Below are 15,123 nucleotides of genomic sequence, written 5' to 3'. Positions count from 1 at the left end.
AAATAAAATAATCAATTAAAAAAGAAATGGAAAAGTTGTCAGAAATAAATTAATAGAAGTAATTCGATGTTTTCTCTTTAATTCATATTATTTGTTCAATCAACATTTTTATTATAAGGTTTTCCCTTGAAATAATTAGATTTATAGTTTAATATACAGAAGGATTATAGTTTAAGTTACATTTTAAATATGTGCATTTTTTTTCTATTTGAAAAACATATTAAATGGGACAAGAATAAAATTGAAGACTGAAGAGCTAGTACCAATAAAAGTTGGGACCAACAATGATGGTGGTGTGGATGATGCTTATAGCTTTTAAATATTTCATTTTGAATATATATATAGAAGCTTGAACTAAGAAGTTTTACTAATATCTTAGACTGCGGATGATAAAATCCATGTAAGGATATTTCCAAGACATAGGTTTCTGGAAATGCAACAAGCTTAGAGGTAGACATTCAACTATGGGCTACTCATTAGCTACTTAAGGATGATACCATTTAGAAAATCTTCTGAATTATTTTATGCTGAGGAGAAGATCAAGTCAGAGCCTGAAGTTTAGATATTATCATAATGCAGAAAATCTAAAGCAAAGGCAAAGACACAGCAGTAGATGATTTAAATTGTAAATTCTGTGCTGTAGGCCCTCTGAGGTAGAAATTAACACTGGGGTAAAAACTGCTGAGTGATTGTTGTCATTAACACAATGTAAGTAGTTAAATTAAATTCACAATGATACCAAAAGTCATGAGAACACCTAAAACTAAGGTAGAAATTGAAGATGGAGAGTAGTTTATCAAATGGTGTGAACTCTATTGTTCTATAGCCACCTCAAAATAGCTCAAGAACCATCTATGGGATGTAGGGTCCAGCGTGAGTTTGTTCTTCCTAAGCAAGGCAGAGTTGGTAGCCACACACGCAGGTTTCTCAGATGAGAAAGAGTGACTGGCCTGAATTTTAGCCTAGGGGTTACCTGTCATATTCATCTTCAAGTTCAAGGTGTTTCAGCATCATACTCAGAATAAACTTTAAACTAATAAAATCTTCCATGAAAATTAGTAGCTAATAGGCTTAGATGCTCTTCAACTTATCACAGGATTGATTCCCAAGCATGTGATGCACCTGAGCTATCAAACATGTTATTCTAGCAACCGAGCTCATTCTGCAACATCGTTTCTTTTATTCTCTTAATTGCTTCTTGGTATCATGATAGTATATCATTGTGCCCGCATATCACACACTTGGAAAAGCAATGAAAATACAAAGTATAACATTTACTGAATGACTATTCTGTGTTTACTATCATAACGTTGAAAAATAGTAAGTCGATCCTTTGTCAGGGTCTACCTATAGTCACTAAATGGTCACCTAAGGGTGCAACCGCAATTGATCCCAGCATAATGGTCTAGAAAGCAAGCATTTCTGATACTCCAAGCTGACACACTTAGACCAAAAAGTTGACCTGACCAGGATCTAAATGTCCAGACTCAATTAATATGTGTTTACAAACATGAGTCTCAAGATGTATTTTTTAAATGTATTTTCTAATATGTGTGTGATCTTGAACTAATCCTTAAATCACACTTCTTTAAAAGTCAGACAAATCTCCATGAAAAGAAAGTCCTATCCATTGCAAAATAGGACCCTTAAGAGAAACAAAAGAAACTGATGGTGAAAATACTTCCTAAATCTGGATCGATGCACATGAACCACACAGTGCTTGTTATCTGGAATCATTGAAATAAATGTAAATTACTGGGTCAAGGAAAACTTAAGGTTTGGAAGAGAAATCATGGTTTTAGTAATAATCCTTCCTGAATGAAAAAAAGTAACAGGAATTAATTATAGCTAATGAAGGATTCTAAATTTGGTCTATGTTATGAATGTCAGAAGGCTTAACTAATAATGTAAAATTTTTAAAAATGAGAATAAGAAGGCAGCATGCTGTGGACATTTTTATTTTGTATTTTTCTTTCCTTTTTTCTTTACTCCAAATAGAGTGAAGCATAAAATAATATTGTGGTAAATTGCTAGATCTCAACACATATACAAAATAATAAGGTAATATGTACCAAATGATCTCTGATGGTTGCATTATGTTTTTCATATTTAATTTATGTGTTCTCCCCACAACTTACTCCTTCTCAGGCTTTACCATTTATAATTTACTATTTTTCTAATGAACTGAATCTCTTCCATTATACACGGCTTTCAGAAATGGTTGGTAACTATCCTGTTATTTTCTGCAGGAGTGATTTTTGAGAAAACAGTCGAGCTTTCTAAACATCCTTCTAATAAATGCCTCACACCTTCAGAAACGCCTCCTGAGATGCTGTTTGCGTTAACACCGAGGAGGATTTAATGATCTGTCCCTTGAGATATTTTTGTTGGTTCACAGGAATGAAGGAAGTCTACAACCATCCCTTTATTAAATGTTTGTGTCATGCACTGTTACTGTTGTTTTTTAAGGAAAGGCAATTTTCCAGAATTCATTCTTTCTTCTCTCTGCTATGTGCTTCCAAAGAAAAAGGGAAGGATTCCAATCTATGTTCTTAAGTTGTAAACAGTCATTTTTATGAAGATATATAAATTTATCAAATCCAAGTATGCTATGCTTTAAAAACTGTAAATTTTACTTTCTCATATATATAATATTCAGTCCTTCTGCAGCAAATGTTTCTTAATAATATTTCATTTTCTAATATTATTTCATCAATGCTTTAAGCATTGTTTTTATTTTATACTTCAGTTTATATTCTCAGTTTTGGATTGTAAAGATAAAGAGAATAAGAACTATGTCAAAATAGCTCGACAAACACATATCTCAGCGATTCATGGGAGTCAAGATAAAGCTTTGGTATAAAGCATTGGCCATCAGGAGAATTGGAACTGTGTCCCAGTCTTTTATTCATGAATGCTGTTGTCTTGGGCAAAGAACCACACATACACACTCTTCCATACTATAAGAAGACAGTGGATGAACCTCATAAAACTTTAATTTGTGAATGTATAATTTTCTTTTTTAGGAAGGCGTGCACCATGACAATTAGATTTATTTGGTTGTAAAAAGAAACCTCCTATCCAACTTACGCAAAGCTAAGCTCTACTGGAAGGATACTGTACAACCCACATAAACTTTCAGAAAACATAGCTGAGCAGTTAAAGACAAAACAGCAACAGCAGCAGCAACAACAAAAAACACTAAGCCACTCCCAGAAAGTTTCCGTTGCACTGGTTTTCCATACACCCCAAGTTCTCACCAATCCCAGCTGTCTGTTCCCATACTCTCTTCCTCCACACCCCATCTTTACTGATCCATCCTCATCTTCCCCTACTCCGTCTGCAAAATCTATTCTATATCCAGTTCTCATCCAAAAGGCTCCCTCTGGCAGCAGATGGGCGCAGATACAGAGACAATCAGCCAGATATTATTTAGAGTCTCTAAATTTGAGGTTTCCATCAGGTTTCTCCCCTCAGAGCTCTGGGAGTTCACTGGAAGAGGAGGAAGAGAGATTGTAGGAGTCAGAGGGGATCTAAGACACCAGGAGAACATGAATCAACTCAACAGGACACATCTGAGCTCACTCAGATTGAAGCAACAAGTAGAGCACCTTCCTGGCTCCTGACATGTTCTCTACATATATGTTGTTCCTGGTACCTTGGTGTTTCTATGGGACTCCCAGTGTGGAAATAGGTGTATCTCTGACTCTTTTGCCGACTCTCAGGACTCTTTCCTCCAGTTAAGTAGCCTTTTCCAGCTTCAATGTGATAACTTCTTTTTTTTTTTTTTTTGCCTTGTCTGGCTGTATTTTGTTTTGTCCATTTTGGTTGTTGTCAATTGGAGGCCTGTTCTTTTCTAATGGGTGAAAGAGGGAGACTGGGATCATGGGAAGATGGGACATGAGGGTAGCTGGGAAATGTATAATCAGGATTTATTGTATGAGAGAATTCATTTTCAATAAAGATTAAAACAAAAGCAGCTCTTGTATTCCAAGAAAATAAGGACTCAACTCTTTAAAGAACACTGGATTATTTCTATCTCTGTACTATGATTTTAACTCAAAATCCATAATCCTAGAAGAAAAGGCTGCAAAGGCCCTTTTTGTAACTCACTGCTTAGAGAAATTCAAGCTATTTATTTAAAGATTTGTTTAAAAAATACTCATAGTGAGGAAGAGAATTTATGTCCAAGAACAAGGGTCTGTTATTAAACATATTAGATTCAATAGAAATTAGATTATCTTTAATAGAATTTAGAAATGAATTGATTGTAGAAGGAGAAGGATATATAAAGCATAGACCATGTAGCTACCCACATCATGAACCATAGCATTAGACTTTTAAAAACGATGTGTTAATGGAATTCAGGAACCATGTTACAGTGTAATTCTTTGCCAAGAAGTGGAAAGTAACTGAATACTAACCAAGAGAGATGGTAATTCTGAGAAATTAAGCTTGATTATATAATACACTTGGTTCAACAAATTTCTCCTAAGTAGAGGAAATACTTAGACACACTGAATGTGCTTGATTTTTCCAAACACTGACAAGACCATCTTGCTTGATACCAACTATGCCAACATTAAATATTGTGCTGTCATTTTAACTGATAGGTGATTCCTTCCTAGACTAGCCCTAAATTACACTGCCAGAGAATCTCCTCTTTGAGATAGGATTTGCTTCTTTCATTTACTAATAAGTAAAAGAAAGTTGTTCTTTGGCTTATGAGCATAGAAAATTTCTGATGAATTACCCCTGATGGAGAAAGCACTAGCTGAATGGACTCTGCCTTAGAACAGAGAATAAGGACATCCATTTGAGGAGTGGCAAAGTTAGAAGTCAGTAAAATGACCTAAAGAGACAATGACAAGGAGAGGCAGTGTTGGAAATGAGAAAGCAGCCTAGGACTCTGTTAGCTAGAAGCTTTGTTTAGCTCTCTGTCATCTTGCTGTCTCCTCCCTGACTCACAGGTACTCCATTAAGTCCCTAGGGACTGAGTAAGCTTACAATGTACTACACACTTATTCAAAATTCCTTTCCAAATTTTTTTTTGTTTCTCTTATTGTGTAGACCAAATATTTCATAAACCATTGAACTAAGGCCTATTGCCTATGTCACAGAATTGACAAATTAAGCTTTACACACCTCAATGATGTCATACTGTTAAATTTACATAAAATTACTGATTTCGCTAAGTATTATCATTCAATCAAAATCTTTTGAAAATGATGGCAAATGTTACAAACTACTTTTAATGCAACAAAAAATGCTAAAATTGTCACCTATATGATCACCTCATCTCAAACTTTAGTGCTTAGTTGTACAACGCAAAACACAATTCATTTCAGATAATTCTTTCTTCTGTAAGCTGTTCCAGTCTAAATTTTTATGACAAAAATTTTAATATATGACTTCCTTGAAATTAAATATTGGAATAAGCATACTAAAATGCACACACCATCCCTACAGGATGCATAAATTTTGTTTTTAAAGATATAACAACAAAATAGGTGCCCAATCTTTTGAAGACTCTTTAAAAACAACACTCAGGGAATCAACTAATCATTTAGCTTTGTGCTACTACATAATATTTTAAAAAATTTTAAACATATATACATTATATATTATATATTACATATTATATATATTATGAACAAGAAGGAGGAGGAGGAAGAGGAGAAGGAGAGGGGGAAGAAAGAGGAGGTCCTGGTATAGAAATATGCAGAAGAAAGCACTCTGGATTATCTTCCTTAATAGTTAAGATATGAAGGTGTTACTGTTTAGACAAACAATCATCATATCTGTACATTGACCATGTCCTCAGTGTAACTCTTACAGTGAAACCAAAGTAGAATTTCAGTTTTAGAGGCAAAACCAAGTGGAGAGAAGGATCAAGAGCATTGTAAAGTTACAAATAATTTTAATGTAACTCTTAACTTGAATTGCAAACTGAATGGCTCCAGGTTGAGCTCAATGATATTTTCTACAATTTTTTTCTCCACCTGTCTCTACCGATCTAGATGGTGATTTCAGATTTCTCATTTTCTCTCCAAGTCCTACACTCTTTGGACAGTAGAGGGCACTTTAAATTTAGACAAAGCCCAAGAAATCCCTGAATCTCCATACAGAGAGCTTTTGTTTGACTATAAAGAAATACAATTTCGGCCACATTTTAAATGGTGTATGTTTTTTAACTGTGTGGTTAAAGAGTGTGTTTCTTATTATGTGAAATCAGTTTCTTGTTTCGTACTATTTTATAGAAATTCAGTGACATCAAATGCATGTACTATTAAAATCTAGTGAACACCAGTGATATTACAAATTTTGATCAGTCCATGAATGAATACGTCTTTGATTTTTACTACTAACAGAAAGAGAGAATAAAGAACAAACTCCATATGTAATTTAATTTAAACTTCAAAAATATACTAAAAATTATAAACATGGGATATAATATTTCTGAATGAAAACAGAAACAGAAAAATCCTACTTGTCCACATCACAACATAAATATCAACAAACACTTATCCTTTTTTTACCATGTTTGAAAAGGTACATAAAAATATATTTTTAAAAATGTAGGCTTTCATTAATCTCATATAGTGCATAAAATGTCCTTTAATCTTACATTACTATATACTAATGAAATGTTCTGATATTCATTTCTCAATCCTTAAAGAATAAAATTTCAGGTTTTTATAAAAAGCTTCAACATGTTGCTGATATTTAGGAAAAAATAACTTAAATATAAATGCCATATGGCTGTTTTTTCTAGTATCCTTAATCACTTTAAGCTATGATAAATGTGTTATTATTTGTACACGTCCCACTCCATTTTGAGTAACAAAAAAAAAGGAAAGAAAACATGACACATATTAAAATTCCAAAATAGGCTATTACTTTTGTTATTAATTTCACTTCGGCATTACTGTAAACCATTTTACATTCTACGAATATCGCATTTCCTCATTTAGTTGAAAACAGTTATCATACATATATGTATATATATGCAAACTGAAAATGTAAAGTTTAGCTTATCTGTTCAATCTAAACCAAATGGTTTCCCTTCTCTAGGCTGTGGAATGTAGTCGCTGTCAAGCTGTGGAGAATTTGATTTGACTTTAAACTTAGATCAAAAACTGAAACACAAGAGTACATCTACTTAATTTCTGAGCAAATAAACAGAATCTAAAATCTTCCGAGCTGAAGCGTTCAAATATAGTTTCAAAAATCTATGATTGCACAGCAGACCTAAACTTCATAGATAGGAATTATCATAAACTTTGAGAAGAATTTATTGGTCTTAGGGCACGGGTTTAGTGCAGGAAAAGAGAATGACTAAATATGCCAAAGTTACTCAATTTGTTTTTGCCAAAGTCTTTAAAAAAGAAAAATCTGTACTTTAGAAAGAAGATTATAAATATTTTCCACATTCAAATAAAGAAAAGTTGACTGTGCATCCAGTCACCTTGATTCCCAAAACCCGCGAGTAAAACAAAATGCGGAGATGTGTCTCACATATAACCTTGCCCTTTGTCATTTTCGTAAACGAAAAGCAAATAAACAGCAATTGTCGCCACTCTAAAATGCACGGCCGCGCTCGGTGGCATTTATCCTTCTGCCTTCCCTCATTTATTATTGCGGGTAGACTGTTTGCCACCAACACTGCTGGGGAGGTCTGACACAGGGAGGGGAGGAGGAGCAGATGGACAGCGCCTATTATCTCTTCCCTTCTCTCTCTTGCCCTTTTATGGCCTATAACTTCATTCAATCTACAGCTACATTTATGTCCCTTTTACAACAAAAAGGGTCATAACGCTGCTTCTGCTAATAGTGAAATTGCCTAATTTGTGCATCTTCTTTTAAGCCTTGGGACTGGTCCCCATCTTAAGTTATGCCTGTGTTTGTCCCATCAACTTTGAAAATGATGGTCCTGTTTAGGCTCTGCATCCTGCCAGCACTGCCTGGCTGTGCTGAGCGAGACCCTCAGGCCGACCAGGAGGGAAGAGAAGCCTGGAATGGACTGCGCAGGAACACCCAGAACATATCCACAGCGGTTAGGGTGTCCCAGGAGATGGCAGGTTTGGAACCAAGGAGCAAGCTGCCCGGTCAGCTGATATCCAGAGGGCCCCAGTGCAGGAATCTGAAGAATTTGCTTGCTCAGAAGAGGAGAGCTAGAGGGACTCCCCATTCTGACCCCAGCGCGCGCTCCGGCTGGGGACCAGCAGGGCCTCCCTGCAGCTGCTGCCAGTGCTGTCGTAGCTGCCGCTCAGGAGACCGCAAGGAGTGGGATGCTGGGCGGGCCTGGCAGCTGCTCTGCCTGGACTGCGGTCCCTGACACCTCATATTCATTCTCATTCTCTCTCTCTCTCTCTCTCTCTCTCTCTCTCTCTCTCTCTCTTCCCACCCTGTTTCCCTCTTTTTCTTTTTCTCTTTGCCTAGTTGCGTGCCTACTACAAAGCAGCAAATGGTCCTCACAAAGTGGGGAGAGCTCGTAGTCGAGGAAGCTGGGGTACAGTAGTTCGGGCTTCTAACAAAGCCAGACTCGCGGCCCTCCTGTCTCTTCTCCAGCAGCTCAGCGTTTCCCACCTCCTGCCGCCGCTGCAGTGCTTTGTCAGCCTTGCTCTGAGAACTAACTCCCACATACTCTCCTCCTCCTTTCAAATTGTCAAGGATGCTTCACCCCTAGGCACCCCACCCCACCCCCAAGAAAGGGGAAAAAAACATCCTTTTTTGTTTTGTAAAAGTGAGGTAAAAATCTCAAAGAGAACTTCGCATTTTGCAACTGAGATTTTACTAAGATTCCTTTAATAGAAAACGAATCTTTTCAAGTCCAGCACAATAAAATGATAAATATGGCAGGTTGGGGGTAATTAGCTTCTAATTTGGGAGAGGACTTCTTGATTTCCTCGACCAGCCCAGTCCTGTCCGTTGAAGATTTTCCTTTCTGTTCAAGGCTAAAAGCTGGCTGTGATTGCCCTCATAAAAATATGTCACAGCAATTGGAATTTACCCTTTGACCTTCTACCTGCTCACAGACACCTCTCCTCCAGAGAGAGAGAGAGAGAGAGAGAGAGAGAGAGAGAGAGAGAGAGAGAGAGAGAGAGAGAGAGAGAGAGAGAGAGAGAGAGAGAGAGAGAGAGAGAGAGAGAGAGACAGAGAGAGAGAGAGACAGAGAGAGACAGAGACAGAGACGCTGGGGGGGCGGGTAGTAGCCAGCCTGTTCACTTCACAGATGCAAATGTTCCCAGTGAAAACTGCCTTCTGCAGAAGGTAACTCTTATAAAATCCTTATATCATGAATTATTCGCCATCCTCCTTTTAAAAGCACTCTTCCATGTGAAATTAGTGATTGTGGATCCGTCCAATGATCTTATTCCGCATTTTACACGGTAAGCATAAATCCTCAGAGACTCTAGGGATGAAAACATACAGCAACAGTAAAAAGAGCAAGTCCAAAATCTATGATCAGAGTTTCCTAGTTTTTCTGAGAACCCTCACCTTTCCAAATAATTTGTCCCTGCCTTTGTGCAGTGAAAGGCCCATTACTAGCCCTGGGGAAAAAAAAAAAACAGTGCTAAGTGTTTTGTACAATTTCTTTTTGTGTGTGTGAAGCTGGAAAAGCCAAGAAAATGGGCAAAATACTGAATCAGGCCACCAGGGCCAGTTCAAATGCACACAGAGACATTTTTACTGCATTATTTGAACTATTACTAAATAAAATGCTTTCTTCCTTGGAGTGTGGCAAAATACTAGTTTTCTCAAACATGAATATTACTTGTCAGGAAAAGTTAGCAATAACTTAATATTTGGCTACAGTGCCATACCCTCTCTGATTAACAGCGATTCTTTTTCCTTACTGTGCATTCTGAAATAGAGGCAAACCCTTTTAAGATGTCCGAGCAGGTCTTGAATCCAGAGATTTGAGGATAAAATGAACAAGCTTAAACGTTGTTTTCTTCTGCATTGTACACACTGTCTAAAAATGAAGAATTGAAACAGTGTCTGGCAATTCATTACCAGATTCCGGAGTCATGACTTAACCGCACATGTCAAACTTTGAAATAGCCAGCTAAGAACCAAGCAGGGTTTAACATTAGTATAATGGGGTGGGGGGAGCTTTGGAGACAATTATTATTTTTTCCTCCAAGTTTGCACATCAACCCTGTAAAGCCTGATGGAGTTATACCCAGAGAACAGAACTTAGCAATCTGTAAGTAACTACATAAGGTTTTTATTAGAATTACTTTTCCTAAATTTAACCAGAATCTTCTTCAAACTTCCTATAGCAGTTACTGTTGCTTTAAAATAGTATTTCTATTTATCACAGTGTAGACAATGTCAGTTAACTGTGTACAGGTTTAGATAATGATAATTTCATACTGTTATTACAAGATGGCTGAAAGTGTTTGTGGGGCTGGGGACACAGGTTTCTTCATTTTATATAATGTCAGATTTATTTGAAATACTTAGTGTTAAAGACTTAAAGATAAATCTGCAAATATACCTACATGTATTTTATCATTGTCACAGGTTTTGTAGGGGTTGGCCATTTTTCTTGGAAATGGCACCAACTGCTGGTTGGAAATATTTATCCTGAAATTTTGTGTACTTTAAATAAACTACTACTTCAAGGTCTGCTATGTGTGCCTCATTCATCCTTAGGATAGTTCTCTCTCTCTCTCTCTCTCTCTCTCTCTCTCTCTCTCTCTCTCTCTCTCTCTCTGTGTGTGTGTGTGTGTGTGTGTGTGTGTGTGTGTGTGTGTTTAGCTTGAAATATTTCTCCCATTTTGTGAAATCTCTAGAAGTCCTTTTGAACATAGTTTTGATAGTGACTCAGTAAATTAAGGCAGAGAGATATAGTTGAAAGTTTATACTATGATTCAGATCATGCAAAAGAACAACAATTTATTTCAAAATGAGGCCTGTGTTTATTTTCTGTTCTTTTCACCCAGTTTTAAAAGGTCTCCATAGGATTTCATATGATGAACATCACAGATGGGAAAATGGTTTCGTTTGGCATTTTTTCATCTAAGGGAACTTTGCATCTGCTTTTCCCATGGAGCGGGAGATAATATGATAACCTTCTGATTATATACATAAGCAGAACCTGATCGGCTTCTCTTGTGGTTCATTTTTTTTAAGGGCAAGTTCCAGTTGGATTGTACTAATGCACATATTCATGAATCTCTCCAAACAGGATTCACTGCTCTCCAGGGAACCCTTGAAGTATGCATCATTGTTTCAATGAAGTATCTTCATTATAAAACATGGGGACTATAAAAGGTGAACACATTTGCCAGAGCTTAATATAATATCTGGTTTGACTTCTCCCACTGTGATTTTTAACCTTCCTTCCTTTCTTCCTGCCTTCCTTTCTCCTTCCTCCTTTTTTGCTCCCTTCCTTCCTATTTTCCTTCTTGTAACAAATAGAAAAAAATGACAAAGTGTCTCCAGATATTAGATATCTATCCAAAAGAAACATTTTTTTAAATTTTAATCTCCCTTAAAGTGTTATGCAGAAAAAAAAAAACATGACTCTAAAATCTAAATTTTCTTACATTTGACTCAAATCTTTTTTTTCTCATTTGATACAATAAACCTTATGGAAATTTTTGGTATCTGAATATGCATAAGCTTCTAACATGGAAAACATCAGGTCAAAGGTTAAGGCACAAGAAGGCAAAAGTATAACAAGTAGGTAAACACTTTTAAGGCAAGTAAAGCAAGGTATTGTTTTAGAACTGTGCATGAAAACCAATCTACAAGTTCTTCATGTTGTCACCATCCTTGCAAGGTAACTGACAACATCACTTAACCATTCTGTTATTTATATTTGCTCTAAATATACATATGCTAACTTTTCTCTTTTCTTCCCCATGGAGTTCTTCTAGTGAACCTGAGATTTAGAGAGTTCTACTAATGGGCATGTTACAAAGAGGCCTTTATTCGAAAGGACATGAATGAAGCACTGAGCACGACTACAAAAGCTCTACATTGCTAGTGGGTATAATGGGGTGCTTTATAAGGAAGGAACACTGTCTTTGGGGTATGAAGGACAGTGTAGCATGACATCTATTGCCAGGGAACAAAGGAGTTATGTAGCTCACAAATTAGGGCATTCATATCAAGATATATTAGTGGTGGAGTGTAAAGCATTTGGAATTCAGTGTAAAACGATATTGTGATCTACCATAGCACACAGTGGAATGTGACATTCCTTGAATGCAGGCTGTAGCGTGATCAAAATAGATTTTGCCAGTCACCAACAACTGATACTTTGCAACTCTTTAGTGATTAGCAGCCAAAGGCAAATATTCTTAGTTACACTAAAAATAAGAAGACTGCATCTATTAGTAGGCAAGAGGGACAAATGCAATTCAACACAACAAATTTGCCAATTTTCTTAAATTTTTCAGTATTTTTAAGATGTATAAGGGGCACAGCACAAACTAAATGGAATCACTGATTTACTGTAGCAAAGTAAGTTACCAGTTCAGACAAGCAGTCAGTCGCTAATCTCTATTACTTGTATGCTGTGAGCTAGAAAGAGGAATGAATAATAAATACTTGAGTATACAGTAGCAACCTCTAGGAAATCCTTCTCTAATTGACCAAACAGGTCTATTATACTGACATTATTTATTTTCTTCCTTGCTATTGATGTTAACAGTCACAGATTACTTCTGTGTTGCTAGATAGACTGGATTTCTTTAAATCTTTGAATTCTGTGACTGCTCACCATATTTTGTATGATTAACTACGTATTCTCATTCCTGTAGCTTCCCTACCTTAAAATTTCATCATTTGTCCCTTACCTTCTGGATACTTTTGTACCTCACAGCTTAGCCTGCATTTTAAATGGAGATGTCTATCTCTGTTATGTACTGACTATGCTTGTCCTCTTCCAAACCTGCTTAAATTCCCTTCAATGTTCTTACAGTTGCACGTTATCAATCTGCTAATGAGTCAGACTTCCCATCATCATTTCCCATCTCTGATTTTTTTTTTTACTCGCTTTACTCATTTGTTTGCAAAGCTCATCTGAATTTCTCACAAGAACCCTAAATTCAATTCTTCCAAAACGAATTTGCATTGTCTTCTCGCCTCTTTCTCGTGCAACCTTTTTGTTTCTACATGTTTTCGCATCTTAGAATGGCAACCTCACTCAAAGTGTTGATCAGAAATCGTTGAGTCATTCTTTCCTATTGTGTTTTACTACCAGAAAATCACTAGCTGGAATCTGGTCTACAGAAGGATCTTCATCTCCGAATGTGAGTATTATATGTGACTTTCAATAATATACTTACTTCTACTTGTACTTCATAGTCTTCCTTCACTCCATTCTACTAAATTACAAGTTTTGACATAATAGAGGCATACCTTTGCAGGGTGAAGGAAAGGACAGAAAGAATGTATAGTGCCTTATTCCTTTTATCAGGCACCATGACCAAGATAACTCTTATAAGAATAACATTTAATTGGGGCTGGCTTACAGGTTCAGAGGTTCAGTCTGTTAGCATCAAGGAGGGGGGATGGCAGTTTCCAGGCTGGTGTGTAGAGCTAAGAGATTTGTATCTTTATCTGAAGATCACTAGGAGAAGATTGGCTTCGAGGCAGCTTGGAGGAAGATTTCTCAAAGCCCACCCCGACAGTGACACATCTCCTCCATCAAGGCTGCACCTACTCCAACAAGGCCATACCTCCTAATAATGCCACTCTCTGGGCTATGCATCTTCACAGTATCACATGTAATATTTGGAGAAGCACATCATCTTATCCGTTCCCCTGTGTTGGGTCTATCTTCAATATATGATTTAATTTTTGTTCTCTGCTTAAATTTCTGTAACAGCCAATAATTATTGTTGTATTTCAGCTACTATTATTATACTACAGTACAATCTTCAGATAATGACAATACTATAATGTTTAATTACATCAGGGTGTGTATCTACCCAAAAAACCACTGTGCCTTCCATTTACTCAAAGCAAAGTTAAACTCTTAATGGTCTTTAAGGACTTGTGTCTTCAATCCTTGGAGACATTTTACCTCATTTCATTCTTCCTCTAACGCCCCATGGAGGCTCAACACTTTAAAATGTGGAACAAGTAGCCTGAGTAAATTAAAATTAAGATAATCCTGGCATATCTTGACTCTGCACTGTCTGACTGTGACTCTTAGGGTATTTTATTTGTTTTTTCTCTTGAGTATTACTTCCTTCAATTTTTTTGTCCATCTTTTTATTTAAAATGACACCTTTCTTTGAAACAACAGCATTTTTTTCTCATAGACAACAGATAGATCAATTTTGTTTGTTGAGTCATTGAGTCAGTCCGTGTCTTTTCATTGGAGAATTAAAGCTATTTATATTTAAAGTTATTGTTTAAACATGTGAGCTAATTGTATCCATCATCTTGCTGATTCCTTTGGAGTTGTTTTTGTGTTCTCAGTGGTAATTTGTATTTTGATAATTATGGCACATACTTCTTCCCACAGTTCCTCTGATATGCTTATTCCCTCTCTTCAGCCTGAAATATTGATTCTTTATATTCTTTGTGCTTGATTTATTGGATATGTTTTTTAGGCTATTTGTGTTTTCAAAGTTTTTCTTTCTCCTTCCTTTATGGCAGATATTTTTGTTGGTTGTGTCAGTGTAGGTAGGCTGTCATCATCTTATGGATTTGGAATGCATTGCTTTAGTCTCTCCTGACTTTCAGTTTCCACTGAGAATAAAATCTTTTATTCTGAAGGGGTTTCCTTATATGTGACTTGAGGTTTCTCTCTATACTTTCTTTGTTATGTATACTTAGAGTTTTAACTATGACATGTGTTAGGGACTTTCTTTTCCTGTTGTGTCTATTTGGTGTCCTATGAGCTTGTTCTGTGTGGGTGCGTCTTTACTTTAAGCAAGTTTTGTTCTGTGGTAAATGCCATTCACTTGAGATGTTTTTTCCTTCATTTCTGCCTATAAATCAAAGGTATTGGTTTTTTCATACTATCTAATATTTCCTATATGTTCTCTCTCTGTCTCTGTCTCTCTCTCTCACACACGCACACACACACTCACAGAGAAACAGAGAGAGAGAGAGAGAGAGAGAGAGAGAGAGAGAGAGAGAGAGAGA

General features: G+C 36.4%; 1 pseudogene; it reads right to left on the bottom strand.

Annotated features, from left to right (window-relative positions):
• LOC114622699 overlaps window positions 1-7,540 on the bottom strand; it is a 37,065-nt pseudogene extending 29,525 nt beyond the window's left edge.
• Window positions 7,541-15,123: the final 7,583 nt, after the last annotated feature.

This window comes from Grammomys surdaster, unplaced genomic scaffold (assembly GCF_004785775.1).
Source record: "Grammomys surdaster isolate TR1022 unplaced genomic scaffold, NIH_TR_1.0 191, whole genome shotgun sequence".
Lineage (NCBI taxonomy): Eukaryota > Metazoa > Chordata > Mammalia > Rodentia > Muridae > Grammomys > Grammomys surdaster.
The sequence above is the reverse complement of the archived record's forward strand: the minus strand, read 5'-3'. Positions and strand labels throughout refer to the sequence as shown.